The sequence below is a fragment of the Lontra canadensis genome, unplaced genomic scaffold, assembly GCF_010015895.1.
Source record: "Lontra canadensis isolate GAN:19392208 unplaced genomic scaffold, GSC_riverotter_1.0 scaffold30, whole genome shotgun sequence".
Taxonomy (NCBI): domain Eukaryota; kingdom Metazoa; phylum Chordata; class Mammalia; order Carnivora; family Mustelidae; genus Lontra; species Lontra canadensis.
In genome coordinates this window covers 3,565,630-3,586,688 of record NW_022631024.1, presented here as the reverse complement: position 1 = coordinate 3,586,688, position 21,059 = coordinate 3,565,630, and positions in this window count along the sequence as shown.

Sequence of the window (21,059 nt, the reverse complement as noted above, 5' to 3'; positions counted from 1 at the left end):
ACATAGCAAGGAGACAACCACCTACAAACAAGGAGAGAGGCCTCAGGAGAAATGAAACCTGCAGACACTGTGGTCTTGGACTGCAAGCCTCCAGAATCATGAGAATATGCATTTTCTATTGCTCAAGCTACGCCGTCTGCAGTCCTTAGTTTTGATCATCTTTGCTGACTGACACTGAGGCCAGGGATTTACCTTAGACTGAGGCTGGGAGTAGGGAGTTCAAGGCAAGTGAGGCCTCATTCTGTTACCACAGGGACCCCACTGGGGCTTACACAGCCCCCTGAATGGATGCTTTCTTCAGTTTTTACCTCAGACCCCTTCATTGCCTCATCCAAGTCCCAGCCTTGTCTCCAGCAACTATCAAGAGACTGCCTAGCAGCAGCAAACTCCCCCTTCAAACCTGACAATGAGGATATTTGCACTGAATTCGAAGTCCCTGGAAACTCCCTGAAGTTTCTCACAAAAGACATCTGTGTTTAGCCTGATGGGTCTTTTCCCATTCGTTCATTGAAAAAATTACACTGAGTATCTATCTATCTATCTATCTATCTATCTATCAATCTATCATCTATCTATCATGTTCCGAGCATTGTGGTAGCTTCTAAAAGAGAAGAGCAATCAAAAGGCCTTATCTATATTTTAAAATATTTGCTTCTTATTTATTTAAGATTGACACAGAGAGAGAGAGAGAGAGCAGGAGCCGGAGGCACAGAGGGAGAGGGTAAGAATCTCAAGCAGACTCCATGCTGAGCAGGGAGCTAGATGCCCAGCTCTATCTCAGGACCCTGAGATCATGACCTGAGCCAAAACCAAGAGTCAGATGCTTAACTGACTGTGCCACCCAGATGCCCCCAAAAGACCTTATTAAGCACCCACTGTGTGCCTGTACTACGTCAGGCCACTGCAAGGAACGTATGTCAATAGATATTTTAAGTACCTTCCCCGGACAGGGTTCTGATCTTGTTTAAGTGGGAGGGATGTAGAACGGAGTAAGACGTGACTTCTGCCCTCCACTGGCTCACCATCTTTCTGTGGGAACAGACAGATCAACGGTACCTCTAGCACAAGGCTGAGCTTATAATAAAGAGGCAGAAATACTTCGTAGGAGCTCAGGGTAGAGAAACAATTTTAACTGACAGGAGGATTTGAGAACCTGTGTGGATGATGTGGGTTTTCAGTAAAATTTTGATCACGGAAGCAGGGCTTCATAGATGGGAAGAAATGTGTGCTATGGGCACTGAGAGAACACCTACTGTGTGAAAACACTGGGCAAGGAGGAGAGGATTCCTGCCCTTAAGGAGGTGACAGTTTTTCTGGCAGAGGCAGGAAGCAGACAGCCCCGAACATGTTTAGAAATGTCTCACACAGAAGACCAGCACTCCTGACCTTGACGTTTGGGCTCATAAGGTTAATGTCCATGGGATCTTTGCCCTTTTTTTTTTTCCCCATAAAGTGTAGGGGTTGTGCTAAACCACTCGTTTCCAAACTTCCAGATTTCATGCACTAACACAATTTAAGAAAAGTAAGAATGGAGTGCAGCAGGTTTTTAATTTTGCCAAGTGAGGACATTAAAATGCCCACGACATTCCATTCTCATTTTGCTCGTCAGTGGACTGTACCTAGAAGCCACTCTCAAGATCCAAGGTTCTGAGATTCTACCCACTAGGAAGGGCAGTGTAAACATTTTTGAAGATTCTAAATTTTAAATCATAGCTCATAAATTGGTGGTCCACAGGCTGAATTTGACCCGTGGCTCTGTTTTGTTTGGACTACAGTGTGTTTTTAAAGAATCTGAGTTGAACGCCGACATTGAATAGTGGTGAGATTCATAGAAAAATCCAGGTTTCTCCTTGCTGTTTTTTAAAAAATGGAGTATCTGGCCATGTTGCCCTGCTGGCAATTAGTGGGAAATGCGCTTCTTCCAATGTGTGTCCCCCAGTCCCTCCCAGCACACCATATTCCTCTCGGTTACCTGCCTGGCCTCCAAAGCCATCTCATTTGAGATCCCTGGTTTAAATCAATGGCAGTGGGATTTGCGTATGGGCACTCTGCCTTCATTGATGAAGCTCCGTTCTTTTACCAACACAATGTGTACAGTACGAAGGTTGGGTGAAAGGGTGGGTATGAGTATCTTGGAAAGTGTAAGTGCTAGCCCAGGGCAGGGTTATAAAGTTTCTAACTGACAGTGAGTTTGGGTAACTCAGACTCCATCCTACAAGGTTACTGAGGCAGGTGCTTGGGGCATTGGAACAAACAGGGTACCCTCTGCATTCAGGGGTATCAGGGTCCATTCAGCGGTACAAGGCCAGTGAAAGACGGGACAGCACAGTAAAAATGGTGCAAGTTCAGGTAGCGTTTGCTTCTGAGAAGGTGACAGTGGCAGAAAAGTTAGAAATGGCAAGGGAACATGGGAACCATCATCATAAACCTAATTTGGGGTTACACTGAGTTATTATTAACAGTGATTTTCATTATGGAAAATTATTCTCTACCACTGACATCAAAGAATATATAACTATAAGCTCCATTTACCAAAGGCCTGTTCTATGCCAGGCATGGGTTAGGGGCTTTATTCTACTTCATTCCAAACTTAAATTTATTGAGGCCCAACCGTATACCCAAACCTGGGAGTACAAATGATAACTAAGGCAGGCACGGTCCCTGGTCCCCAAGGTCCCCAACATAAAGTTGAGTACCATGGACACTAAACTGTTCTCTACATAAAACTGTATTTGAGGTAAATGGGGAAGGAACAAGGTCATGGTGCTTTTGAGGTTAGAGTGGTCCAGCCGAGTCTGGGAGGGTCAAAGCAAACTTTCCCGAAAAAGAAGTATTTAAACTTAAACCTTACAGGGCCCACCTAGGTGGCTCAGTCCATTGAGCATCTCACTCTTGGTTTTACCTCAGGTCATGATCTCAGGGTTGTGAGTTGGAGACATGCATTGGGCTCTGCTCTCAGCAGGGAATCCACTGGGGATTCTCTATCTCTCTCCCTCTGCCTTTCCCCCAATTCTCTCTCTCTCAAATAAATAAATAAATCTTAAAAAAAAAAAAAAAGGAAACCTTGTAGGTGTAAGGGAATTAACCAGGGAGCAGAGGAGTGGAAGCTATTTTGACAGAGAAAGCGGGATTCTTCCCATTTACAAGATCAGAAACCTGAGGTTCAGAGAGACTGAGTTAAGCAATAGATAACAACATAGGGCTTGGGCCCCAAGGCCAACATCAAAGCCTGAAGTCCCTTCTAATTCAGATTCCCTCTCCTTAGTTTGTCAACCTTTTATTTTCTCGGCCATATAGCATTTTTTACAATGGGGCAAAGAGCAGAGGATTTTCCTGTGGTTGAGACATTTTCCTCTCTCCCATTACTGACTCAAGACCTATGTGTCTTTCTCATCCCCAGCTCTAGTCCCATTTTTTTTCTTTTTTTCTTTTTTAAAGATAGTATTTATTTATATGTGGGAGCGAGAGAGAGAGAGACAGAGATAGTGACAGATATAGTGAGAGAAACCATGAGTGAGGAGGAGAGGGAGAAGCAGACTTCCCATTGAGCAGGTAACACAATGCAGGGCTTGATCCCGGGACTCTGGGATCATGACCTGAGCCAAAGGCAGACGCTTAACTGACTGAGCCCTCCCAGATGCCCCCTATAGTCCTATTTCCATATGAGTACTGGATCCATGTTAATCTTCTCCTCCCCACACCAGACTATAAGGTTCATGAAGGCAGAGGTCGTGCATGCATCTGCTCAGTGACATTCTTCATGGCTAACCCCGTGCCTGATACATAATAAGTGCTCAATAAATACTTGTGAAGAAACAAAATCAGCAGATATGAAGCAGGAAACAGGAAACCTCTGGCAGAATCTGTGAGCAAGGATTTGGACTTGAATTTTTCCCAGTACAGAGGAGAGGGAACTGTGTATAATTTTCCACAAACAGAAGATCAATTTTTGCTGTGACAGCACAAGTCCACCCTGGTGGGGGAAAGTAAAGTCACATGTTTGCCCCTGGAGTAAAGTTGTAGATTTTTGGCAGATGCATTCTACCATTTTGCCTGTCAAGTGTGTGTGTGTGTGTGTGTGTGTGTGTGTGTGTGCATGCGCACACACATGCACGTTTGTGTGTGTTGTGTGTGTGTATTTCTTCTCTGACGGTCTCCTTCTGTTTCCATGGAAAAAAGCCAAATGAGTGTGGGGGACGGGAGAATCAAAGAAAGAGCTAGCCATTCAGCTTCCATTAGAGGTAATCAGGAACTTTCTTTATTACAAGCAAAAGACTTCTGAGGCCCCAAAAAGAGTAGCCCTGGAAATAGGGATAACAATCATTGTGAAAATACAATCATCACATCACCTACTCCTGTCAGGGACAATTGAAAGACACCAGGAATTTACTGACTAGCTGCTGTATGTCAGGCCCTGTACCTGGCATTTCTTCTTTATAAAACTATCTCATTTAATTCTAGTTGCCAAATCATGAGGCCGGAAACATGATCTCCATTTACAGGTGAAATCACTGAGCTGAGAGAGAGGAAAAACAGATACATAGCATGATCAAGATCACCCAGCCTGAAAATGGGAAGTGATTCGACACCGGCTCAGGCCAATATGATATTCTACCCCCCTGAATCAAACTTCCTCTTCCAGACAATGAGACTGGTGATTTCCAGGCTGTTTTTCATTATTTGGCAATAAAGAGCCTTTGGGAAGGATGATTTTTTTTACCCCCCTCTTGACATGATTCCTCAATGACATTTCTATTTTATTTTGTTGAACACAGACCAAGGACTCTATCCTGGTTTCCTAAGTAGAGTGAATGTTAAAGTTCTGAAATCTGACTTGGCAGTTGATCTAAAACTCATTAGCCAACCTCAAAAATACAGATTCCCTGTTTATTATGTGGTAAGTTCAAGAATAAGATGCGGGGAGTCTGAAAGACCTGAGTTCTAAACTCACCTGTGTCACTTAATAGCTACCTTACTTGGGGGACTAATAATTTAATGCATCTGCATGTCAGTTTCGGCCCCCACAAAAGGCACAAATAATACTCAGCTCACGAGCATGCTGCGAGGACTAAGAGAATCAATGTACATGAAGTCCACACCCTGCAGACGGGGAGTGCCTGCTCACTTTTCTCCATATATCTTTGAGTTCTATGTCTCCAGTCATCTGTACTACCTCCCCCAACAGCTCCCAGAGCTGTGCACTGCTATGTCGTTTGCCTTAAGTCTTTGTCCAACTAGGTACTACATATATGTATGGTTGCTTTAACCTTTCTTTCCTTATAAATCAATCACAATGATTTGGTTTACTTGTTCCCCTAACAGAGGCAAAGTAGCATGTGGGACCACTGCAGTCATGGAATTATGGGAGAAAGCCCAGGGCTCAGCTCACAGGAAGATGCAGGGAGCTTAACTGTCCCACCAGAGGTAGGAATGGCTTTGGGGAGAGATGTCCCATGATTCCCAAGGATATGTCCTTATCTTTCCAGCACCATGGAGAATTGCAGCAGGCTGGTTTCTGGATCAGCACCGGACATGGGTACAGACAAGGGCACCCAATCTCTCACCTCCCTTCTGACACTCTGCCTTCAAATAAAGGGGTATTTTCCTCCTTACACTCTGTCAAATATGGTTTCAATCAGCTGCAACCACAAAAAAACCAAACTATAGGTTATTATTATTATTATTATTATTTTCAGTTTCCATGCCTGAATAACTTCGAAGGGATCTACCTACTGGAGACCAGTCAGACCCTCAAAGGTGCAAACGAGCAGATGGAAAACAGGTAGCTTCTGACCCAAACACTGGCCCACAGGCATCAGTTCTCACACAGGCCGTGTGCCCATGGATGCCCAGATGGACTGTGCACTTCTGCCTGACTCCTAATGGGAGTCTTAGCCCTTTGCTCACTGTCAAACCATGGCCCACAGTGCTGCCAGAGCAAGCTTCCACATGAGAGCTTTGAGCTCTCTCCCAATAAACTCTTCCAGTGGCTTCCTGTTGCTTAATGTAAATTCACTACACTACTTGGAAGTTCCCTAACTACACCAAATTCTTGATGCCTTATGCTTTGATCAGTCCATTCTTTTTTGTAGGAACAACTTATTCTTCTTGGTCCTTTAAAACCCTACCCAGAATCACCCCCTGACCAGGAAAACTCCTCTGATTCCCCAGACTGGGGTAACTGCCCTTCCTCGATATGTTCACAGCCTCTCCAAGTTCATCTTAGGACATTGTTCATATGCTACTCTACTATTATTATTTATTTATTGATCTATCCTATTAGTCTGTGAGCAATCTGAGGATAGAAATATAATTTATCTTGGAGTCCCCACAATGAATAAGGGGCCAGACTCAGACGTATGGACTATATACATATTACATAGCAATTAATACACATAGGCTTGGAGTTGGAGCAACTTGGATTTAAGTCCACACCCTGCCATTTACCCTGTAGGTCAATGGGGGAAGGTTAGTTTGCTCCTCTGTAAAACAGGGATGATGACATCCTCACAGCACTGCTTTGAGGACTAAATAAGATAATGTCAGCAAAGTGCTCAGCAAAGTTCTTGGCATATGGGGAACAAGATTGTACTTACTATTAATATTAATTTTAGTGCTCTGGAAATGTTTCGTGGGTGAGTGGTTGACATGAACCATGATGGTAAATGGCTGTACCAAGATGGACAGAGCCCAGAATTTTGCCTTAAACTTCATTGACCTAGGAATAACTCTGAGGCTTTGAGCTGTTCATTAAGACTTTATTAAAATTATTTTAACCTTTGGTGGTTGCCAGAGCCAGACATGCCGGGGAGCTGAGGTTTGCCACAATGAGCTGTGTCCTCCCACGCATCCCCACCTCTGGCACAGCCGTAGAGGGGCCTGGGCTGAGGGCCAAGGGAACATACTCCTCACTCAAACCTGCATGCTGACGTGTGCCTTCGGAAAACTGGAAGAAAGGCTCAGGTGTCTGGCTCTCTTGGTGACAGTGAGTCTTGTAGCTTAAAAATATCTACACATGCCCATCTGACTCCAAAAACCCAGTCTAAACTAAAGTGCAGGCCAGGGTGTCCTTGTGTTGCCCTCCAGAAAGGGCATCTCTGACTCTTTTTACCTGCTGTGTAGGTGGAGGTACCGTCAGAGCCAGCAATGATGGCAATGATCCCTTCCTTGGTCAAAGAGATTTCTCAGAATTTACAGATTCTTCTGTAATTGCAAACACGGACTGCATCACTGAGTGTCCTGTCTTGAAGGGAGAGTACAGGTCTCCTGGCCAGACAGGGATGCTCGCGGGACCTTACTGAGGGGTGCAGAGTTATTTCTCAATAAAGGGATCTGGTGTTTCCATTTCCATAGTGGTTTCCTCTTCTCTTCCTTGTCCCTGCCTGCCTCCCCGCCACGGCCCCCAATTCTTCACCTACTGTTCTAATTGTCTTCTCTTAACTCATTGTGGCCCACAAAGGCAGCTTTCCATGTGCATTAGGGTTGTGTTTCAGTAAGGATCCTGGGACTTGGCACTAGGCTTTTTGTGAAGACCCAAGGTATTAAAATGTACATGGACTTCTGACATTGTTTTGTGTACCCCAAATTTATTATTCTCCTAGCATTCCAGATTAGTAACTATGGTCAAGCCTAATCTCAAGGCCCATGTTCAAAATTGTAGCCAGGATTTACAGCCTTTAGACACAGATTACACTGTCAGAAAGGAGAAGAGAGACGCTGGCTGTGGGTGGGAGTAGGAACAGTACAGCGACACAAATCAGGATGGTTTCCCAGCTCACAACAATCATCCAGAGTCCGTGTCTATACTGCCCTCCTTTATGTGGCTATCTGACATTCCTCCTTTCTCCCAGCTGCCACCTTTCCTCCCCACAACAGGACACACTCTAGAGGAAACGCCCCTCAACACAATGACATGGCTTATGCCGAGCCTGTCAGGGTTCTTCACTATATATATATATATATATATATATATATATATATATATTTTTTTTTTTTTTTTTTTTTTTTTTTTCCTAACTGAGACCAGGAGAGAAAAAAAACCCTCCCTTTCTTTTCTTGAGAAGATTTGATCCCGAAAGCTGCCAATGGCTTCATCGAGAAACCATTCTTCTAGTTTTTCCAGTTCAACGTCTGTCCTTCTCAGTTACATCAGACAAAAACAAACAAGCACCTCTCTCCTTCTGCATAAGTTAATTCAAGTTGGTTTTCTGTCCCTGGGAACAAAGAGTGTCCTCATTAATGGTGTAGGAGGACTGAACTGGGAATTGAGCAAGGACAGAGTGTGTGGTTGCAGAGTGAGTTCTACATGAGACAGGACAGAGGATGGCGAGGTGGGGGGTAACTAACAAGGACAATATATTTAGAAGATGTCTCATAGAAATCCAGGACCTGGATCAGTTCGTGGAAGTTGTCAGAAAGTCTTCAATAGCCAAGTGAAGTCATGAAAATCCATCCTCTTTCTCTGTCTCCCACTTCCTACTGTGACTGTGTCTTCTTGTTAAGGGCACTTGCTTGAATGTTGCTACAAGTCACCACGCTACTGCAGGCTTCAGAGGACCCCTCTACTGGGAAGCTTTCTTGGATTTCTCCTGCCCCTTCTATGTCACTCCATGGTGCCATGTGTATGCCTTTTGGTTGCAATTCTCTCTCTGTGCCTGTCTTCCCTACTAGATTCTGAGCTCCTTCAAGCCAGTGATGGTATGCTGTTCCTCCCCATGGCCTGGCAACCCAGCAGAGGACTATGCATGCTCTCTCAAGAGCCACTGCACAACTGAAAATCTGATTCCGGGAGGGCTGGTTCACATGCAGCCCCCTACCCTTCCTCTTGTTATATTCCAGTGCTTGTCTTAATGAAGATTTGGGTGGAGTGGAAAGTGTGGGTAGATGGAAAAGGAAAGAAAGGCAAGAGGCCTCAGATATTGTCTCATTTTCTTAGTAAAAATTTAGATTTTAACTTATTTTGGACTTCTTGGTATACTCTTCCTGGAGGCAAAACAAAACAAAACAAAACAAAACCCCCAACACCTAAATTTACTGTATTTATTTGACTTTGTGCTATTATTTTAATTTGAAGAGTTCTTAAAGTATATTGAATCCAACCATCTCACCTTATCAAAAAGGAAATTGAGAACCCCACCCAGCCCGCAAAGTCAAAGTGACTTATACCAAGTGCCTTTCCGATCAAGATCTGGTCACTTATCGCCACTGAGCCACACTGCGCTCTGTCACCCTAGACTACTTATGGTTCCATACCAAGATTCTGCCCACTAAGACTTGTCAAAGCTATCCCCCACCCAGAATGCTTATTGTATTAGTTTCCTAGGGCTGCTATAGAAAGTTATCATAAAATTATATTGCTTAAAACAACAGAAATATATTTTTCTCCTAGTTTAGAAATCCAGAAGTCTAAACTCAAACTATTGGCAGGGTTGTTCCTTCTGTAGACTTTTAGGGAAGATCCATTCCTGCCTCTCTCGTAGCCTCTGGTGACTGCCAGCAATTCTTGGTGTTCCTTGGCTTGTAGACAAATCACTCCAATCTCCCTGCCCAGACTTCACATGGGCCTTCCTTCTGTTGCCTCTACTTTGCCCTTTTCTGTCTCTTGCAAGGACATTTGTCATTGATTTTAAGGCCCACCCTAATTGAGGATAATCTCATCTTGAGATGCTCACCTTAATTATATCTACAAAGACTCTTCTCCTAAATAAGATCAAATTCAGAGTTGCTAGTGGACATATATTTTTGGGCGGAGGTGTGACTAATCAGTCCACTATACTTACCCCTTTCTACCCTTGCCTTCCTACCGGCTACTTAACGTTCATATCTCTTTAGGGATTACTTTCTTTTGAAACGCTTACCTCACCATGAGTCCACATTGGCTGTCCTTCTGTGCTCCAATAGAGGATCAGTTTCTTTTTGCTGTAGCAGAGAAAACCCTGCATCGTCCTTCTCTGTGAACTTGCCTGCTTCCTCTACTAGACGGGGTACTCCCTGAAAGAAGTGCTCTTCCTGTCTTATTCATTCTTTTGGACCCTTAAGCAGGACAGTGTCGGGCATAAAGCAGGTGATCAGTAGCATTTTTAAAAGAAAGAAGAGTTGGCTCCATTTGCAAAAGGAGATCTTCCCAGGATACTTCAGATGATAGGTACAAGAGACATGGGTGCTCGTGCTTTCAGAAAGTCTTTCAAAACGATCAGACATCAGCATGTAAGGTGTATTGGTGACAGACCAGGACTATCACAGAGTTCTTAAAGAGTATTTTAAATCACCACCTGTTCTGGATTGAATTGTGCCCCCCCATTCATGTATTCAAGTCTTAACTCCCATTATGTCAGAATGTCACTGCATTTGAAGATACGGCCTTTGAAGAGGTAATTAAGGTAAAATCAGGTCATCAGGGTGGGCTCTAATCCATTATGACTGGTTTTCTTGGACACAGACAGTTACAGAGAGAAGACCCTTGTGAAGATACAAGGAGAAGAGGCACATCTAGAAACCAGAGAGAAGTCTCTGGAAAAAATCAACCTGTTGACACATTGGCCTAGACCTGTGACCTCCAGAATGTTGAGAAAATTATTTTTTTGTTTTGTTTTTGAGGAGGCCTAGTTCGTGGTTCTTCCTTAGGGCGGGCCTAGCAGATTAACATACTACCCGAGGCAAGAACTACTCCTGATGTGCTGAAAGAGAAGAGAGATAGGGTAGTTTCCCAGCTGAGCAAGTTACTCATCCTCTTGAGTTTTATCTGGAAAATAGAAATGAGAACCTCATTCTTTCAGATTTTCTTAGTGCCTTGAAATTTGAGTCTCTATATTCTGGTACCTGTTTGGATATTCCGTAATTGGAAATGAGGTGCCGACTCTGTGTGACCATGACTGCTTCGGGAACTGAGGGTGTGTCACTGGTACGATCCACAGGGTTGCCCCTTGTGTGGTGGCTACATTACAATGCAGGGAGATAGACACAGCAAAAGAATAAATAAGAAACATCAAAGAGTGAAAAGTGTGAGAAGAGAAACCAAGGAGTGGACTGATAGGGAATGACTGGGGAGGGGTAGAGGGCATCTTGAGTTTGGTAACTGGTTTAATTTATTATTGAAAAACTGTCATGAACATAATGTTAATAAGCAGCAGCCATTAACAGCACCTTAGAGCCAAGCTATCTTCCTTTCAACAAAGCAAACAGTTTAGTTTCAGTGTGGTGTTGCCCTAACATTTCACAGATTATAGGACATTCTTACAGACAGCATCTCATTAAATCCTAGATGACCTTGAGCAGTGTGGGTCAGAACACAGTGCCCCTTTCCATACTTACCATAATGACCCATCAAGGACAGAACTGATACCAGATCACTCAGTTAACATTTATTGACTAAAAGCATGATTATCCTACAAGAAAACATGGGGAAACAACTTCTGATCTAGGCAATGATTTATTGGAGATGATACCAAAAGTGCAAGCAAGAACTGAAAAACAAGCAAGGGAGCCTACATCAAACTAAAAATCTTCTGCAGAACAAGGAAATGATCAACATGAGAAAAAGGTAACCTATGGAATAGGAGAAAATATTTGGAAATTATGTATCTGACAAGCGGTTATGATCCAATACATGTAACAGATTCTAACAGCTAAATAGCAAAAGATAAAAATAGCTCAACTTTAAAAATGGGCACAGGAGTTGAATAGACATTTCTCTGGAGAAGACATAAAGATGGCCAACAGGTGTATGAAAGGATGCTCAACATCACTGGTCATCAGGGAAATGCAAATCAAAACCACAATGAGATAGCACCTCACACATGTTAGGACAGCTATTATTGAAACAAAAACCAAAAATAACAAGTGCTGGTGAGGGTATGGAGAATTTGGAACCCTTGTGCACCATTGGTGGGCATGTAAAATGGTGCAGCTTCTATAGGAAACAGTATAACAATTCATCAAAAAAAATTTTTTTTAAAGATTTTATTTATTTATTTGACAGAGAAATCACAAGCAGGCAGAGAGGCAGGCAGAGAGAGAGAGGAGGAAGCAGGCTCCCTGCTGAGCAGAGAGCCCGATGCGGGGCTCGATCCCAGGACTCTGAGATCATGACCTGAGCCGAAGGCAGCGGCCCAACCCACTGAGCCACCCAGGCACCCCACAATTCATCAAAATTTTAAAAAATAGAATGGCCATATGATCCAGCAATCCCACTTCTGGGTATGTATCAAAAAACAATTGAGACCAGGAGCTCAAAGAGATAGATTCTCTCTCCTTTTCATTGCAGCACTATTCACAATAGACAAAGCATCAAACAACTTACATATTTATCGACAGATGGATGAATTAGAAAAAAAAAGTAAAATAAAATATTATTCAGTGCTAAAAAAGAAAGCTGATCCTGCCATATGCAACACCATAGATTAATCTGGAGGACATCATGCTGGATGAAATAAACCAGGCACAGAAGGACAAATGTTGTATGATATTATTTCCAGGAACTACCTAAAAGAGTCAAACTCAAAGACACAGAGCATAGAATGGTGGTTCCCAGGGCTGGAGGAAGTATGAGAGTATATCAGAAACAAGGATGAGGATACATTTGTCCCTATATGCCCCCAAAACCTCAGCACTCAATTTGGAATTGACTTTTTTAGGAGTATCACCAATAATAAAAGTCACACTTCATTTCTGCCACCAGAAGAAAAAAATGTAACTAAATTAATTTTTTCTGTATCTTCTGATGATGAAAACACTTATTTGAGATACTTTTCATAATACATACTTATCTTATTCTGCCAAAGAGTAGCTAATTTTCTCTTTTTTCTTCCCTTAGAATCAATGTGGGTTTTATGCAAACACCATTCTAAAGAATGGGGGTGGTTTGAGGTGGGGAGAGAGAAGGAATTTATGACTTTTTAAAATTTTGGACAGGGCAATTAAAGGTTATTTTCCAAGACATTTCTCATGTGTTCAAACAGAGTTTTCCAAAGAGAACTATACACAATGCAACTGATTACTAATAACTAAATATTTAAAAGCTTTTGAGGTCATCTTGCAAAAGTGGGGTTATCTAACAAGGTATACGTCAATAAAATGTTTTGGGGGAAGTTGGTGTGGGAGACTGCAAATTGCAAAAATTGTATTTTTGCAAATCGCAAAACTCATATTTCATCAACAGATTAAAAAGACAGAGCATTCTCCTTCCAATGGAAAACCCTTCTCTAATCAATATCATGTAAAAAGATTTATTTACTTATTTTTTAAAAAGATTTTTTAAAAATATAAATCTTATACATAAATAATCAAAGGCAAAGAAATAAAAGTATCCACACCCCACCATCTCAAAACAAAAATGTGGTATGCCATTCTATAAATACCTTTCCTCCATCAAAACTGTTTTCAGCATTCTTTCGTGTCTGTGAATCTACTACCTCCTCATATTAAAGGTTGAAAACTATCTTCTAGGTTCACTATGAGCTTCTGATTTGGGCATTTCAATTTGCTTTTTAAATGCTTCTGTTTACTACAAGATGCCCTGACAAAAAGCCTCATCCATAGGTCTGAACACTTGTCCTTCCCTCCATCCCATCTAAAACATTTTTACAATGAAGACTGCTTTGTTAAAGTAGTCACTTGGCATAAGAATGACAGCCAATTTCACAAGAATTGCTTTATTAAAGAATTCTCAAGCAGCTACTCTAGGCAAAGCACCGTTCAGGCTGCTGGAAAGAGTACATTGAAGAGTATACAGACCATTCTCATCTTTACAAAGCTAACATTCTAGCAAGCGTAATATCTGTGAAAGACAATAGAAATACTTCAACATTTTTATTTTCTCTTATCTCTGTGAATGTGTCCAGAGGCTAGGAAGAAATATACTTTATAAAAAAGTCAAATAAAAAAACAAACCAAAAACACCCACTTCCTGAGTTGTTGAATGCAAAATTTGTCAGGGTGTTTTAACATTCATTCTTTAAAAAGGGAGAAAGGTGAAGGCTTTCTTCTCTCTCCCTAAAGAATAAGGTTAAATGACCCATTTACAAGTTTGCAAAAACTCATTTTTATTTACCCCAGAGCTTCCTATGTAACCTATCATCTGAATACTGCTGTAAAACATCCTGGCAGCTGAATGATCATAGCAATAACATTTGCTGTATTTTATTTCACATGCCAAAATCACTCGATTATGTATCTCCAGGGAGGTGTTAGATTTAATAAGCAAGATGGCAAACTTTATAGCTATTAGCCACATATGAAAGCAGAAATCCCATGCAAAGATGAAGTCTTAACAGGTATTTTCTGAAGGAGAGAACATCACGCAGTGCAAGAAACTACTGTTTATTGTGCACCTACTATGTGTCAGTTGCACTGCTGAGAATTTTCCCTACTTTATCTCCCTGCTGTTCAGAAAGCGCCCCTGTAGCCTAGCATTCATTTCTAATAAACAGATAAAGAACAAATAGAGAGGTAAACTGATCATTCTGATGAACAGCGTATGAGAAGGGTATGGACACATTCAATTGGTTCTTAATCTAGCACTCTGTTTCATCAAAGTTAGAGTGGGATTCTCTTAATAGAAGATATTCAAGCAAAGATTGAAAGACCACACGGAGAGAATTGTATTGAGGAAATTAAAGCATTTGTTGGGAGATGAGACAGCTGAACTTCAAGTTCTGGTCTAATCTCAAGATTCCCTATTTTTCTAAGTGTCAAGAAAATCCTTAATAGCCCTTGCTACAAATGTCTACACTGTGGTCATGGACCAATGTTCCCAACTGTTAATACAGCAAGGATGCATTTACCTTGGGTGTAAGACCAACCTGTGTTTGAACTTGTAAAACCTCTGACACCCAGTTTTTGTCCCTTGTGCCTTTTAGCTTTGTTCATTAAAAAGCCAATTTCTTTATCAACCATAACTATTTTCTTTATGCCAGCCCCTTCTTTGAGCTTATTATCCATTAAAGTTATTTATGCTCTTCTCTTATTTCTCTTCTACACTCTGAACCTGGAAGCAAAATGATGACATCTGATCCATTATCCCAAGTGCCTAGCCTAGTGCCTGACAAGGAGGAGAGACTCAGTGATCTTCTAATGAATGAATTCAACATATAGGTATTAAGCGGATGATAGGGGTGGTGTCCTGGAAAAGTGTCCCAAGGCAAAAGAGGTAGTGGATGGAAAGGTATGGATACCTTTGATGGGAAAAAGCATGCCTGATACAAAGAATTAAAAGATGTTTAGTATGTTGGTAGCAGAGAATGATTATGGAAAACAGTGAGATCAAAGAGATGGATGGGTCTGTATCTAATACAAAGAATCACTTGACATTCTCTTGAGGACAATGAAGAACTTCTCAGTTAAGGGTTTTAAGCTGTAGAGTGGCAGAGTCAAGTTGGTGCTTAAGAAATATCGCCGTGGCTATTATATACAGCAGAAGGGCATTAACCATTAAGTGCAAAGACCAGTAAGGAGGTCAGTGTAATAAAAGCAAATGGTAGGAAATGCACAGTTCCTACAAGATGCAGCAGAAGTACCAGATATAAGGAAGCTTGAAGAGGTAGCCTTAATAGGATTCTGGGAATGGTAGGGCACGAGGGGTAAGGGATAATGGTATGTTAAGAATAACTTCCTGGTCTCTGGTTAAGTGGTTTGTGGATAGTCCTTGAGATAGGAAATCCAATGGGATAGGGAACAGAGGAAGGAGTAGTATGAGCTCAGTTTCAGACATCCCGAATCAGAAATTCCTATGGGAATCCAAGTTAGAGCTGTCCAATAAACAGGAGACTGTGTAGTTTTGGAACTCATACAAAAGAGCAGAGTGAGAAACTTCGATTAGAAAAAGATAGAAGTGTTCATTGAACCTAATTTGGATTGAGACCTTTAAAACTTTCTTATGCTATAACTGAATACACGAATGTTGCACGAGTTACCCCTAGACATGCTGGAAAGCCAGCGGCCATTGAGGATTATATCAGATTTACCAATTACTTTCATTATTCTAAGCCTTAGGGAATAGGGCATTCATTCTCATTCATGTTACCAAGACTAACTAAAATGTCACATTTGAGTACTCTAAACTAAAAACATATTGATTTACTGGAGGGATATGGGTTATCTCCGGAGGGTGGGAGGGGAGGAATATAGATTCATTAAGTGCAATGGGTTTGAGAGAGAAACTTGTTCAAGGAAGAAGGACCATCAAGAGGAGAAAAAAAATTAAACTCATAATAGGATCCCAATGAATAAATGAATGGATAAATAAAACTTTATATATAATTAAATTACAGTAAAAGCAAGGATCAACTTTTCTAGAAGAACTTGAATAGAAGGGAGAAAAGGTAAAGGATGGAATTTGTAGACCACGATAGTATGACTTTTTTTTTTCCCCCAGAAAGATCAACTACACCAGCCCCACCTCAATTACTCTTAAAAATCCAGACATAAAATCATACAACCTGATTGAAAAAAGAAATGGGATCTAAAAAGTTGAACACACAAAACCAAAAATCTCATAAATCCGATCTGGTATGTAAGGGGTAAATACAAAAGGTAAACACTACTAGGCTATTCATCAGAGATGGTGGGGGGATTTTGTAATAACAGATTGCCCCCATCCAATGACACAGAGATAAAATTGGAGGAGGGCCAAGAGAGGTTTTTGTAAAACTCCAAAGTAGCACAAAAGAGATGAAGAATCCCAGGTCTTGTGACCAGTGCAGACTGCAAGTTCTGAGTCATTTAGAAAACCTCCCTTGGTGTATGGCCCCTTTGCTCTCCAGTATTAGCAGAAAGCCCCTCCTTAGAAAAAGCTGGCTCCTAAAACTGTGAGCCAAGCACATAACAAAGACAAAGGCCATTTGGTGAGCAATGGGTGCAGGAAGCTACTTTGACAAGTGGTGTTGATCTAGGCCCCACAGGAGTGAGATTGGAAACGGTAGTTTTTGTTGGCAAAGTTGTGTCTTAAGCTCTTTTTGTCTTGGATGCTAGGGGAAGGCCGAGAGATTTCCCAATATGATAAAGTAATGTAAAAGAAACCATATAGTTTGGCAGGCCCCAAGTATTTTGTTTTCCCCTCAAGGCCAACAAGCTTCTACAAACACACACACACACACACACACACACACGCAAAGCATGCCTAAACTATTTACATATCACTCTGAACTATTTTGGTCCCTCTTCTCTCCTCCTCTTTTTTCTCCTCCTCCGGTGTCAAGTCCATAAAAGAACACTTAAGTATGTGATTCTTTGGAATTTGGATTGTGTGGTCAATGGAAACCACTGTTTTAAATTCCCTGGAAACATGGGTCATGGATACTATATTTAAATAAATTTCAGAGTCATCAGGTGGCTGGATTTTTCCACCAATATTTGCACCTTGTGTTGAGTGATTCACATACACGCCTCTCGTTCCTCCCAACCTTCTGTAAGCAAATGCATCACAATCCCTACACTATGACACCCCCCCCACACTAATCCATAATGATGTCAGAAGCCCATGATATTTCCCTTTTTGAGAGAGAGTATCATCCACGTTGGTTGAAAATAAATAAAAAGGAAAGGGATCTGGGCAAGATGTAGTCAGTGTCTTAGCGTGGATGATGTAGGTTGAGATGTGATTCTTAAATTATCATTGGAGTACAAGTCCAACTTGGCCAGCAATGTTGCCAGCCAGATGTAAGGGGCTGGAGCAGAGGCCAGGAGGCTAGGCTGAATCCCCTAAAGATTTGGGGGGCTACACCCAGGATATGACGGTTCCTTAAACATACTGGATTTCCCTCGGGAGCTGAAGATGTGATTTGCTTTCCATTTCAAAGCATCAGCAAAATGTATTTTGTACCTAAGGGAAGGAACCACCACCTGAGGATTTAATTGTTCTCTCTGTCCCCGCCAGGGCTCAGCTACTCACAGACTGCTGCTGTGTGTGCTCCTCACAAGGTCCCAAAGGACAAGGGTTTTCAGAGCCAAACCCCAGGTCACTCCCCTGTCGCCACAGAAGTAAGCGTGCACCCTGGTCTCCAATTCAGGAGTATGTAAGGTTGTTTGTGTTTCAGCTGCTGAATCATCACCACCTTGCACCTCACTGCTTCACCTTCCTACGATCAAATTTATCATCCTGGCTAAAGGGACTGAGCTCTTACCTTCCAACTACAGGCAGTAAGGCAGAATGTTTTTCAAAAGCTCTATCCACTTCCGTATATAAACTAAAAGTACAATGTTCCTTTCAGATCCATGTCTCCTCTTTCTTAAGAAACACTGTAATATATATATATATATATATATACACACACACACATATACACACACATATATAAAATTTCCCACAAGACTTTATATAAATCCAGACTTTATATATATATATACACACATATACATATATATATACATATATATACATATACACACACATATATATATTATTTCCCACAAGATTTTATATAAATCCAGAATTTAAGCCAAGGTTAAGTACGTTTGTTGGAGAAGAGAGCTATTTCCATTACTACTTTTTGCTGTCACTTGCCAGCCATGTGATGTGGATGTAGCAGATTACTTATAACATCTTAGACACAAGTGGCTCATCCATAAAACGGAGTTATACCCATCTCATGATTTCTTGGTTATTTTAAAATGTAAACATATGTCATGCTGCTTTATCCTCTATGTCAGCATCACAGAATAGAACCCAAAACTCTGAACCACTTAAGTTGTAACTCATTTATATAACCATAGAGTTGGACATAATCTATCCACTACTACAGATCTGTCATTAGCTTTCTTGAATGATGTATGCCTGATGACAGGGGGCTTACCAGCTTTATAAGAGGTCGGTTTATCTATCCTTCTAGCTAGTCATTTACATATTAAATATTTATTGAATACATACTATCTGCCAGGGGCTGTTCTCAGTGCTGGGGATGTATCAGTGAACAACAAAGATTGCTACCCATTTCGGCATTTATATTCCAGGGAAAAGTTCAGGTGAAACACATAATGTGTTAATGTCAAAAAAGATCACAGAGAACAAAATACAGGAAAGGAGGACAGGAATTTTAGGAGGTGTGGGAGGTAAATGGCCAGAGAGGGTCAAATTGAGAAGATGCCATCATGTTCATACCTGAGGGAAGTGAGCCATAAAACTATTTGCAGGAAAAGCATTCAAAGTAGATGGAACAACAAACACAAAGATTCAAAGGTAAGAGGATACTTGATGCGCTGAGGAGGATAATATGATGAAAACAGAGAAAGAGTATTAGGGTAGAGGGTCAAAAGGCCATTGTGGCAGCAGACCATGTAGAGACCAGTGGGTCGTGGTTGGACACTGGCTTCTACTCTCTGTGTGAGAGAGTTCATTTTTAAATGATTCTCAGTAGGGAGGGGCTTGATCTGTCTTAAGCATAAGAAGATGGCTTTAGCTGCTATGGGGAGAACATTCTGAAGGGGTTAAAAGTGGAGGCAGGTTAACAGGTCCCGTGTATTGAAATAACTCAATTGAAAGGATATAAATCTTGGACCAAGGAGATAACAGTGGACATCGTGAGAAGTTATCTCATTGCAGTTATTATTATAAAGGTAGAGCTATGAGGATTGATGGGTTGTAGAGCAATCGAGAGAGAGAGAGAGAGAGAGAGAGAGGTCAAGATCACAAAGTGAAAGAGTATTTTGGGCCTCAGGAAAGTCAAAGACGCCATTTCCATGATTTATAATGTGGAAAATTATGAGTAAGGCAGTTGTGATGCAGGTATGGTGAGGAAATATTGAGTTCAGTTCTGGACAGGTTAATTTTAATGCCAAATGAGACATCTGTGCGGAGATGTTGGGTTGACCACTGGTTATAAAAATCCGGTCTAGGAGCTGTATCAGCAGGGTGCAGGTAAAGTCCCAGAGACATCCTAGGGATGGCCTTTTAAAGGCCTTGTCCTTTAAAATGGGACAAGCCTAACTCCTGAGTGAGTATTGATTTAAAAAAAAAAAGCATTCCAGATTTGAGTCCTAGGCATTCAATGATTAGAAATGGAAGAGATTAGGATGATCTTCAAAGGAGACTAAGGAGTGGCCAGGGCGGAAGGAAGGAAACCAGGTGCAGGGAGTGTCCCAGTAGACAATAAAGGGTTTCAAAGAGGTCAGCATCAGGGTTTTCAAAGAGATCAAATGCTGCTGATAAGCCACACCAGACAAAGGTGTACAATTGACCACTGGAGTTAGCAAGACAGCAGTCATGGGTCATTCTGATAAGAGTGCTTTCGGTGGAGTATGTGGGTAAACGTTTGACTGATGTGGGTTCAAGAGAGAATGGGAAGAGAGAATTTGCAAACTCACATTTTTTTGTGAAAGGGGGAGGGGCAAATGTGGTCGTTGATGGAAGGAAAAACAGAAACAAACTGTTCTGCTTTTTTTCTTTTTTTGACAGAAGTATTGGGAGAAATAGCAACAATTTTGCACACTCAAAGGAAAAGTCCTGGTGAGAGGGAAAATTAATGATGGAAAGGGAAGGAGGGGAGAACTGCCTGAGACAGTATTCAATTGGATGAGAGACGATAAGGTGTACTGAGGGGGCAGAAATATTGGTCTTGGCTATGAAATCTGAGAACATGGAGTCTATAGTAGGTCAAAATGTACACTATTGGTATACATATAAGGAGGTTGGTGGGTGTGAGGATGGGAGATAGAGAAAATTTTCTCTGGTTCCATTTCTCATGAAATGTCAACCAAGGCCGCCTGCTGAGAGTGAGGGTTGGAGGAAGTGGTTTTGGATATTTCAGGAGAGGATAAATATGAAGAATGTTTTGTGTGGACTTAAAACTTGTCACTCAAAGTTCCACTCATTGGGTCTCATAGTTATCTAGCTAGGTATTTTCCAAATATTTGAAGAGGGTTACCCTCTTCATGTTCTTCATTACATGCCCCTCATGAATCATCTGTTCACTGTGGTGACCGACTTCTCCAGCAACTACCCTATGTAACAAATTTTTATGATCTTATTCAGTCTTCTACAGAGCTCCAAGTTGTCAATATCCTTCCTAAAATGAGATGTTCAGAAACAGAGTCAAGCTCTAAGTATGTTTGGATTCCATAAATGATTGGAC